At 39.9% G+C, this 10,366-nt stretch overlaps 1 pseudogene; it reads right to left on the bottom strand.

The window, feature by feature from the left end:
* Window positions 1-296: 296 nt before the first annotated feature.
* Window positions 297-9,724, bottom strand: LOC102996803 (vascular non-inflammatory molecule 3-like; annotated as a pseudogene).
* Between the last annotated feature and the right edge of the window lie 642 nt (window positions 9,725-10,366).

The raw sequence follows: 10,366 nt of genomic DNA, 5'->3' as shown, positions 1-10,366 counted from the left end.
TTTGCATACGTTAGAGAAGTTACCACAAAAGGACTCTTCTAGGCTCCCCTCCCATAAATACATGTTGCACTATACATAGACATACGGACACATACTTAAGTGCACCCACACAGAAGATGCATGCAGCTCCCAGAAATGAATATGTAAAATGTACACACACATCCATTGCTTTTTAAATCTTCTTAAGTTTGTTGTTGCAGCAAAGTGATGACATCTCTTCTAAACAGACACTAAAGACTCTCTCTTTTCCCTCTTTCTTTGCCAGGCTAATCCTGAAAGCATGGCAGTGAAGGGGATCATGGTAATTGCCCAGCTCCCTGCCCTAAGCGTGGAGGGTCCCTCTCAAACACTCTTCCATACGGGGCCAGAACCAAGAAAGGCAAAGGGGTTCCGCCTCGGCTCTGCAGACGTTCATCTCCTGAAACTCTATCAAAGAAAGCAAAGGATTAATTTCAATGCAGAGCTGGTTCCAGCCCAGAAGCCTTCTCTGACAACATCTAAAAGCAACATGAAATAGTCAAAAGTGCATAAAATTTGGAGTCAGAAGACCCCTGTTTCAGCTCTACATGTCTAATAGTATCAGAGGGACTTTGGATGAACGTGTAGCAAATAAATCTATTGCCCTGGGGATTAAGTAAGATAATGTATAAAAACGAGTTTTTTTTTTAAATTCATGAAACACTATACAAAGTATCAATTATTACTATCATTATTATAACTACACAGAATAATGCACCCATGAAATAAGTTATAGATGCATTATTTAATGTATTCAACTTGGACTTTCTCCACTATTCAAAAAAAGAAAACATTAGTTGCTGGCTATCATTGGCACTCAATATTTTTATTTTAATTCTTCCATAATCTCCTTGTTCCCTTGGATCTCAAAATCACATTTATGTAGAAAAATAAACCCCAAATTCTCCACCACAGCCTAAGGACAGTCTAGAACAACAACTTGTCTTCCATATCATAGTTTCTTTGTATAAGTTGCTTGAACAAGGTGAACGACAATGTTGCCATGTTGCCTCATTATTTCAACGATTTTCATTATGCCAGTCTACTGCATCTGTTCAAAGGAATTTATCCTCCTGAAAATCTCCTACCTCATAATGTCTTTCAGGGGCAAGCTGACTCCCACTAAGAATGATCTGTGGGAAAACATAACTCGTTCCAAATGTGCCACTGAGGGAGAATTCTTCAAACTTGGTAAAAGCTGACCCCGCAGGCTCTCCACAAGTTCTCAGGTCAGTGGTTTGACACTTCAGTAATGTGCATACCTGTGTAGGAAAAGAAAAGTGGTTGGAAATCTTGGAAATATTTTCTCAGCTAAAAATACAATTTCAAAGAATAGAAGAATATTTGTTAGGTTGCCTCTTAAGTGGTTTTTTTTTTTTTCAATTGCAGCTCATAATCTATTAGTGGATCCTCAAATTAATTTAGTGAGTCAAGACTAGCCCTTTTTTCAATGAAGCAAAATGGAGTAGACTAGAATTTTCAAAATTAGAGTATTTTGGTTATAATTATAGCTATTTCTAATTCTGATTTGAATTATTTTATAAAATGTTTGTTTCAATTAAGTATCTCTTTTAACTCAGTCATACATCTTGACTGCGCTTGTTTATGATGTGAAATGGACTTCTTGCTCTGGACTCTAGTTGAAGACAGTTTGTAAAACACAGCTCTAAAGTAACCTGACAGCAAAAGAGAGTATATGGGGATTGTAGCTATTTAAACTTGAACCCAGTCTGCTGAGAACTAATCAATCTGCTTCATGTTTTTACCTTGCAGCTCTAATTCTGTTCTCACTAAGACTGAACAAATAATGTGTTCTAGGGAGAAAAGTTCAGTGACAAATGTAACACCATTCCAATTAACTGAATCCAGCACAATTCTTAAAGAAATGCAGTGATGACCTAGAAGACAAATCAGTAAAAGAGCCATTCTAACATATTCGAGTGTTTCTACCTGTAAGTAATACTGGCCTTCTACCATGTGCAGTCTGTCAAAGGCACCTAGTGCATACACCTCATTGGTTCATTTCTCAGACATCTTGTAAGTTAAGTGACAACACAGGTCTTTCTGACAAACTGTGTAATTTCCTGTGTTTCTCTTCAACTTGGTGAAGGTGAACGCATCAAAATAAATCATCCCTGGAAAATTCAACTGTTCAGATGAGAATGGCTTGACACCTCTGGCATAAGCACTCTAGTGAACAGCTGCAGAGTAACTGGGTTCTATTCGAGGCCAGGACTTCAATTCTGAGAGCATCAGCTGGCCACTCTCTGTTTTCATGTCATAGTAATACACCTTGACAGCCTCCGGTGAGTAGATTCCACTGCCTACGGGTGACATAAAGAAACACAAATATTGGTTTCAAATTTTGCATGGTGACAAACTAATAGAATCACTTCCATAAGAACTGAAATATAAAGTTATGAAAGCATAAGCATTTTCAAGATAAGGAGGGAGAGAGCTTTACATTGACCTAAATTCCAATTTGACTCTGAGTCCTCCGTATGGGACTGCTTACACTGAAACTATATGACTTAGATAACTTTTTTTTTTACCTTAAACTCCCCTTTCTTTAGCCAACTTAACAGTAAACCAGAAAATTTCTCAAACATGAAGAACAATTTTAGCTCTCCACTAACCTATCTAATTTATCTGTGTTTGAGATTCTTCACCTGGATCAATGAACAACAAAGCAGTCAAGAGGGGATGCTGCTTTACCTTAAAAGTGGATACTATAAAGGATAAACTCTAAAAACCTGATTAAGTCTAAAGTGATTTTATCACCTCAACAGCAAGATTTATTTCAATATTACTCATGGATGTTAGCTGCAGCGTTCTTTAGCTCTGGCTTTGCTTTTTAAATGTGAGTTGAATTCTCTCTAACTCCAATTTCCCCTCACGTGAAATTGAGAATATAATGTTTGCCTCCTTCTTTACTCCCAGGAATAATGTTCCTTAAATTATGTTGGTATAGCAGCCCATGCTCTTATTAATTTTGTGACGTTGGAGTTAATAGAAGAATCTTTAAGGAAAAGCGTGGCTTGAAAATGAATGAAGGCTTCCCAAGACTGTGGCTGCCTGTTGGTGCAGAACCAGGGTGAGGTACATGTCATGTGCATGCTTGTGTTGGGGGTATTGGCAGCAAGCAGGTTGACTCCCAGGGCTCAGGCCCGTGCCGAGTGGAAGGGGACTGCCGAGAGGAGGGGCAGCGTGTTGTACCAGGTAGAGAATGCTGTCAACCTGAAACTCTTCCACCACCATCACAGCTGGGTCATGAGAAAAAATGTCAAAGCAAGTGAAAATGCCAAACTTCCCAAAGGGAGAGTCAAAAGTCACAAGTTCTGAATCCTTGGGGAAATCAAATTGAATTTCAGGTGCAAAAAGATTGTACTGTTAAGCGAAATGCAAAGAAGGGGAAGATTAGTAAGAAAACTGTCAGATAGAAGTGATCAATGTCTTCAAAATCTTTTCTCGCGCGCATGTTGGTGTGCATACTTAAAACTGTTACACACAAATTAGTGTAAATTATACCCAGTATACCACTGTCTGTGAGTTTTCTCACTGTGACATTCATCAAAACACTTCATTTTCCCACAACCTATGAGTCAACCAATGAGTTCATATCTACAAATGATATTTATTTATTTTTAATTAATTTATTTATTTTTGGCTGCGTTGGGTCTTCGTTGCTGTGCGTGGGCTTTCTCTAGTTGCGGCGAGTGGGGGCTACTCTCCGTTGTGGTGTGCGGGCTTCTCATTGAGGTGGCTTCTCTTGGTGCGGAGCACAGGCTCTAGGCGTGCGGGCTTCAATAGTTGTGGCACGTGGGCTTCAGTAGTTGTGGCTCTCGGGCTCTAGAGTGCAGGCTCAGTAGTTGTGGCGCATGGGCTTAGCTGCTCCATGGCATGTGGGATCTTCCCGGATCAGGGATTGAACCCGTGTCCCCTACATTGGCAGGCGGATTCTTAACCACTGTGGCACCAGGGTAGCCCCTACAAATGATATTTAAAAGGTGAATATTTGTCTTAAAATCACTTGAAATTTTGAACCTCACAAATTTCTGATGGTTTTCCACTCTATTCTTTAAATACCAACAGCACTGTCCGTGTGAAATCTAACACGGTAATAAAATAAACTTTGTCATGTCTCCCCATGGTACTGCTAGGTTTATATAAGTGAGGTGACGTAGATTGGAACTTAATTTAGACAATGTAATAGCTAAACCTTGTTAATTAGTAAGCCATTAGAATTTTTTTTTCCAGCCTGATTATTGCTCCAAAACTCCAACTACCCTGGGCTCAGGAGAACAGCCTTATGTTCTGCTCACGTTTCTATTTGGCCTGATGTGTGCATATGTGCTCAGGCAACACCCCACCCCCACCAGACCAGTGAGCATCCCAAGCTCCTCGGCCCTCGGCTCAGGGGGTAGCCCATCCTTCATCCCCAGGTGATCGACTTGAGGGTGGCACGTGGCTGATTTGGAGTCAAGGAAGGCTAAGGTTTTTGCAGGGTTTCTAGGAAAGAGAAATGCAGTCTTCCTCTGGATTTTGTTGCTATTAGGGTATGTGCTTTGTGATGAGCAGTCGTATGGCTTCTGAAAGGACAGTCATCCTGGGAAAAAGTTGTAACAAAGGAATAAGAGAGCTAGAGGGATGGCTGACATCTTCTGGGCCTCTGAGGGACAGACTGCATCGGAAACTAGACCTACCCTTTCTATGATTTATATTTTCTCAGGTACCTAAGCAAGGAAATTCTGTGTTGTTGTTGTTTTTAAGCCAATTTCAGTTGGGGGGGTTTTCTATCATTGCAATAAAAACCATCCTAATGAAATGAATGACTACAGCTTAATACCAAATATTAACAAATTGGGTCAAAAAACGAACTCCAGTACTAAATCTTGTGATGAAACTGAGCATTTCTCCTTTCTCAGTGAATATTAAAATCCTCGTGCAGCTATTAGCACATCTGCTTTAATAGTCTGGTAGATTCTATTTTATGACTAATTCAAATTCAGAGCCGTTATACGAAATCAAAGAAAGTTAAATCCCTTTTTCAACTAAATGTAATAATTCAGAAACGCATTCACAACAGTTCCCTCACCAGCATTCACAGACAAGTATACCTAGATATCACAAACAAAAGAAGTAAATCAAGCTTAGCTAAGGCACAAGTAATTCTCACCTTGTGGTAGCGGGCCACCAGCCTACGCTCAGAATCAAATACCACATCAGTGTTGTATTGGTAACCACCATTGGGGGACACTGAGGGTCACTTGCATTGCATGGCTTCTTGTCCCCAATATTTGCCACAATGTAGATAGAGTTGTCCTTGGCCAGACATCTGAGCCTTTCTTGCACTGAGCTGCGGCCAAACCTAATTCAATAGATATTGCCTTAAACTCACTGTGTGTTAGTGATTTTGGAATTTCCAAAGTGATACTTTATTTGCCCATACCTATAACACACAACAGCTGTAGGTTAAGAATCAACAGTAAAGATTTAAAAACTCACATGTAATACAATCTTCTTCTATGTGAAAACTAACCTATTTTTTAATTGACAGATTCAAGATGGCAGTGCAAGACTGAAGCACAGAGCAAATTGAGGGGGAAGAGGAGAAAGAAGAGAAGCAACACATTTTCTTATGATGCTCTCCTAGGAACACAAATGAAGGGCTTGAAATTTAACACTTTTCTAATGGGGAGGACCTTTTCCATAATCCAAGCCACAGTCCTACTAGGAGGCAGTATAGAGTTGGTCCCAGGCAGATCATCTTCTACAGAGAACAAATGCAGCATTAGGTACCAGAAATATTTTTAAAAAGGAAAGAAAAGAAAAGGAAAAAAGAATTTCACTATGCAGTCTAAGTGTCCCCATTTGTCAATGCAACACAATAACTTCCCTTCTGTCTTAGAGGGCCCTTGTGTGAAACCCTGGGATAAATACAGACTATGAAATTGCTTTTCAGAGTAATGCCCAAACCACCCACCTTGGGGATATTTACCCTAGAAATAAGAAGGGATTGAGGTGAGGAAATAGGTGGGATTATAGCTGGCTTCAAATAATTGAAAGACTCTAATTTGAAGAAGATGAGTCACGTTTCTTAATATACGATAGGCACAGTATGAACCCCAAAGGAAGTTATAGATAGATGATTTCAGTGGAAAATAAGATTAAAATTTCTAGCAACCAGAACACGCTAAGAAGTGGATTCACTAGTCACTGGAAATTTCAAGTATAAGATGGTGCTTCCAGGCACTCAAAAGTCCATTCCGTTAGTGTGGCTCAGTGGAAATGGCTGTGTTTGAATTCTAGCCAGGCTAATTACCAATTGTGAAACCTTAAGCTCCCTTCTTTTCTTCATATTTAAAATGGGAATAGGGACTTCCCTGGTGGCGCAGTGGTTAAGAATCCACCTGCCAATGCAGGGCACACAGGTTTGAGCCCTGGTCCGGGAAGATCCCGCATGCTGTGGAGCAACAAAGCCCATGTGCCACAACTACTGAGCCTGCGCTCTAGAGCCTGCGTGCCACAACTACTGGGCCCACGTGCTACAACTACTGAAGCCCATGAGCCTAGAGCCCATGCTCCGCAACAAGAGAAGCCACTGCAGTGAGAAGCCCACTCACTGCAACAAAGAGTAGCCCCCGCTTGCCTCAACTAGAGAAAGCCCACGCGCAGCATTGAAGACCCAACACAGCCAAAAATAAATAAATAAATAAAAACAAACAAAAAATAATAAAATAAAATGGGAATAGTTATACCTGCTACATAAATTGAATGAGATAATGTGCATAGTGTACCAGGTACAGATTCTGGAACCAAGCAGGTGCTCAATAAATAAATAATGGCCATTATGGATTTTGTAACTACAGGAAGACAGCCCAGAACACCGATGACTTGATTGCTTGTAGAGACCATTCAGACTCTCCATGGTTTCTCAGTCCCTTTGCAATTGATGTTGAACTAGTCTTTGAATAGAAAGAAGAGATTGTGACCATTTCTTTTATTTTGCCTTCAGGAAAAACAGGGTAATATTGTCAACATTCATATTCATTAAGGCCTTAATAAAACTATTATATATTTTATTTTGTTTTTTTTTGTTTTTGTTTTTGGCTAAATAATTAGGGTACTTTAATGTTTCCTATTAGTTCCTCATGGGGAAAGCCCAAGGAAGAATGACAAGTGTCAGTATTCTAAATGATAGTACTTAAATACACAAGGATGACTCTGTGGACTCCTATTACCCCTTTTAGGGATAAATGATACTAGGGAAGAAACAGTGGCTCTCTTTACCAATATTAGCATTATATTAAATACTGGATTTTTCTTTTCTACAACACAGAGTTGAAAGCTTGCCATTTGAGTTAAGTGTCTGCAAGACTCAGTAATATTAAAGTTTCATCAGTCACCTACCTTCCCTAATTACAATAATTCATCAGAGACTAATTATCAGACTTCAGGACACCTTTCCCCTAAGAAAGTCAGTTTTATCAGCCAAAGCAAATAAAGTGTATTTCAGTATAAGCCTCTTGAATTACTGCAAATAATGAGTCCTTCCTGCTCTGGGAAAAGCCCCATAATCAAGTAGAAACTGAGTCATAATTACGTGACTATAAACACAGACTGTGCAACGTTCAGAGAAAATTTTTCCAAAGGTGAAAATCCCGGGGTGAGACCCGACTCACATAATAGAGCTCTTATGTTGCAACATTGGACTTGATTTTCCAACTGATTTCAAAATTATTTAAGAAGTTCCTTTTTTGTGTGCTAGATAATAGTTCTGAACAGAGGCAGTAAATTTAAAATTAGCAAATTAAATTACTTTTTAATGCATTGATTTTGCCATTTAAAGGGATTACATACGAACTATTTTAAAAAGCAAATAGGGCTTCCCTGGTGGCGCAGGGATTGAGAGTCTGCCTGCTGATGCAGGCGGCACGGGTTCGTGCCCCGGTCCGGGAAGATCCCACATGCCGCGGAGCGGCTGGGCCCGTGAGCCATGGCCGCTGAGCCTGCGCGTCCGGAGCCTGTGCTCCGCAATGGGAGAGGCCACAGCAGTGAGAGGCCCGCGTACCACAAAAAAAAATAAAATAAAATAAATACACCTAAAATAATTTATTTTCAAAAATCTTTCTTATATTTTATACAGATTTTCTTTAAGAAACTTATGCCTAAACTACAGCTATAAACAATTATTAAATTTCTTGAAGGACAAGAAAGCAAAAGTTCAGATCCAGCTCCTTCTGTTAAAAAAAAGTAATAGTGAAAGCTGACACTGAAGAGGGCACCATAGTGTATAGATTCTATGTATTACTTCACGTTGCTCTCATTTGGGGGGTGTTTTTTTTTTTGGCCACGCTGCTTGACTTGTGGGATCTTAGTTCCCCAACCAGGGATTGAACCCAGGCCCTTAGCAGTGAAAGCACCGAGTCCTAACCACTGGACAAGCAAGGAATTCCCTATACTGCGTGTCTACTCTGTAAAGTGAAGTAGGAGAGGAAATTTTATTATCTCTGGTTTACAGATAAAGAAACCGAGATGTCAATAGTTTAGGTTGTCTGTCCCACGTCACTCAGTCAGGAGGTGGTAGAATGTGGTCTCAGAAAAAGCACCTCCTTTTTCAAGTCCTATGCAATTTCCACTCACCGTACTGATTACATTGCATGCCAATATCAAAGCCCCTTGGGAACATAAACCAACTCATCTTTTTACCATTCCTGTAAAGGAGGAAGGTGTTCATGGGTGGACCTGCTTACTTACATTTGAGAACATAAGTCCTAGATATCACAACTTTCTCACTTTGTTGAAACCCAATTAAGCACATCTATTATAAAAACTGTGTGTACACATACTATTCATGAAAGAAAACTACAATAAATAATCAACCAAACATCATCCTCTCAAGTCATTTACCAAACAGGAGACAAGCCAGATGGTACACATTATGAAGAATTAGAGAAGTCTAAATCCAGTGCCACAGACTGTTTGTCAGCAAGAATACTAGTCAAGCTTACTGAACTTGCTGTTACAACATCACAACATTTGTTTAAAATCAAAGGGTAGCTGTTTCCTCTTACTACCCTTTGGTTTTAAACAAATGTTGTGGAAGGGAGACGTACGAGGGAGGCATAAGGGGATCTGTGTATGCATATAGCTGATTCACTTTGTTATACAGCAGCGACTAACACATCATTGTAAAGCAATTATACTCCAATAAAGATGTAAAAAAAAAAATCAAAGGGTAATGACATTACCTCTGGGGGGTCTCTACATGGAATCCAGTTCACTTCAGGATCTGGAATATTCTCCAGATAGGGATAAATGGTCTCCCTTGTGAAGACCCAGCCATAAATTCCATCGTCTGGGGTCACAATGATATGTGCACCCTGCTCAAAACAAGTAGGAGCCAAAAAGTTTCTCCCAAATTCTAAACACTCACATTCTCATCAAGTTCCAAATTTCCTTTCCAGTATCCCAGCCAGTGTAGAAAGGGCAATACCTGCCTGGCTGCCAGTTTAACTGCTTTCTCTAAGACGTCTCTATTCCTGTTCATCAGGAGCAAAGCTTCTTTTGGCACAGGAGTTTCTGTTCTGTTTGGTAACATAACAGCATGCTCATACACTGCAGCGATAAAAGTGTCCAGTGCACCAACACTCAGGACAAAGAGGGCTCAAACGGCACCACATTTTGGAAAATGTGATATAATCATAGCTAAAACTTAGTGCGCTTTGATATACTCAGATTCTTGTACTTCGTATCACTGGAAAAACTTTTATGTTAAAGACCTTCCTGTCTGCTACCACCTATCTGTACTTTCTCACGAATAGATTACACAGCAAGGGGTTGAGGAAGAATATTGTGAAAGAAGTCCACAATCAGATTGACTCAAGTGTGCGACGCTGGTGCTGGCATCGTTCAGAGGTCGACCCAACTCTAAAAGTGGAGTTAATGAGCCAACCAGATTTGTCCACCCCATTCCCAAACACACTGGCTGTTAAACTCTTTTCTTTTAATAAAATATATTTTCCTGGTAGTTCAATACTTCCATTAATAGGGCCAATATGGGATCACTGTAGTAAGGGCTATCGTAGCAACAATTTGTGAAAATTTACATACTTAGCTGTAAGAGACAGAACAGAGTGTTAGGGAAGCCCTGGTTTTAACAGAGCTCACAAAATGGCTCACAAAATATAAATGCTAATGACTGAACTCAATGTTCATGACCAGTGACCATAAATGCTTGCATTTATAAGAGGCTATCAGCAGAAAACACAGGAAAGACTGCCTAATAATCTGAGATATTAGAACTTTACCTGAACACTGCGCAAAACATAGATAGATGATAACGTGG

This window comes from Physeter macrocephalus, chromosome 10, assembly GCF_002837175.3.
Source record: "Physeter macrocephalus isolate SW-GA chromosome 10, ASM283717v5, whole genome shotgun sequence".
Taxonomy (NCBI): Eukaryota; Metazoa; Chordata; class Mammalia; order Artiodactyla; family Physeteridae; genus Physeter; species Physeter macrocephalus.
This window is presented reverse-complemented; position numbering and strand designations above follow the sequence as displayed.